Genomic DNA, 1,369 nt, shown 5'->3' with positions numbered 1-1,369 from the left:
CATGCCAATTTGCAATGTCTACTTGTTATTCACGTGGAGGTTTCAAGGAGATAGTTGGGTTTACATGTCTTAATTCAGATCTATCTATCTATCTATCTATCTATCTATCTATCTATCTATCTGGGAACTATAAATATACATCCAGGAGGTAAAGCCATAGCAACAGATGAAAAAATTCAGAGACCTGAAGGCTACAAACTAAGCTAGCAGTGGGAGAATATCCATAGCAAATGAGTCTATACAGTTCCAGTAAATTGTGGCTATTAGCAGCAGGAGGTACTAGAAAGTAAGTCTAAAACAGAAAGACTGACTGAAAATTTATACTTTAAAGTCAGACATTTAATTTCTACACATGCCCCCCTCAATCCAATGGATGCCTTTCTGTACCTTTGCAAAAGAATGGTGTTCACTCTCAGAAGGCACTTGTGAGGCTTGTAGTGCTACACTGAGAGGGAGCAATGAAGTAACATCTCGGTGCTCAACACTGAAATTTTGGCTCCCCTTACCCATCCACTCTGAGAATGCCCTCAGCAAGGTTTGCAGACTTAGTTACATCAGGTAACTCTCAGAAGACACTGAAAAGTATTATGAAGAACAACCCATAGTGACACTGAAGGGTTCCTCAAAAACAAACAACAAACCCCGCCCAGTTGGAGCACCCTAAACCGAAGCTATCAGCCAGCAAAGCCCAACTCAAGTACACAGAACTTCTAATCTGTTCTTTAGTGCCTTACTTTTAAGTACAGTATAAACTTGTTGCCAAAGGTTGCCAGAGAGAGCCACTAAAATGACAAACAAACGGAAAAGGGAACGTGAATAGAACAGAGGTAACGGAAGGAAAGAAAATGTCTGTTATAATTACTAAGCTTATGAAGAAAAGTAAATGTATTGAAGCGATGAAATAAAGAGATCATCAGAGAACTAAAAACAATTCTTGGAAAATGGAAATATGACAAATGAAAAATTTAATAGAAGGGTTGGAAATAATTTGAAAAAGTTGACCAAAAGACAAAGAAATGGAAAAATAGCAGAAAAATGACCATTAGAGAACTGTTCACAAAGTCTAACATAGGATTTTTAAAGAGAAAAATGGAAGTCATTCTTAAAGAATTATTTCAAAGGAAGTTCTCATAACTAAAAAACATGAATTTCCAGAGTGAAAATCCACCAAGAAGCCAGAAAAATCAATTAAAAACAAGAAGACCCTCACATTTATAGCACAAAACTAGAATTTCAAAACATTGAAACAGAAGAAGGTCCAAGAGGAAAACAGAGACAGGGCCATATGCAAACAGTCAAGAATTAGCACGCATTAGACATCTCAACAGCTACAAAACATTGAGCAACGCCTTGCAAATGCAGAAATAAT

The sequence above is a fragment of the Chinchilla lanigera genome, unplaced genomic scaffold (assembly GCF_000276665.1).
Source record: "Chinchilla lanigera isolate Chin_1 unplaced genomic scaffold, ChiLan1.0 scaffold00019, whole genome shotgun sequence".
NCBI classification, from domain to species: Eukaryota; Metazoa; Chordata; class Mammalia; order Rodentia; family Chinchillidae; genus Chinchilla; species Chinchilla lanigera.
Note: the sequence above shows the minus strand (reverse complement) of the source record.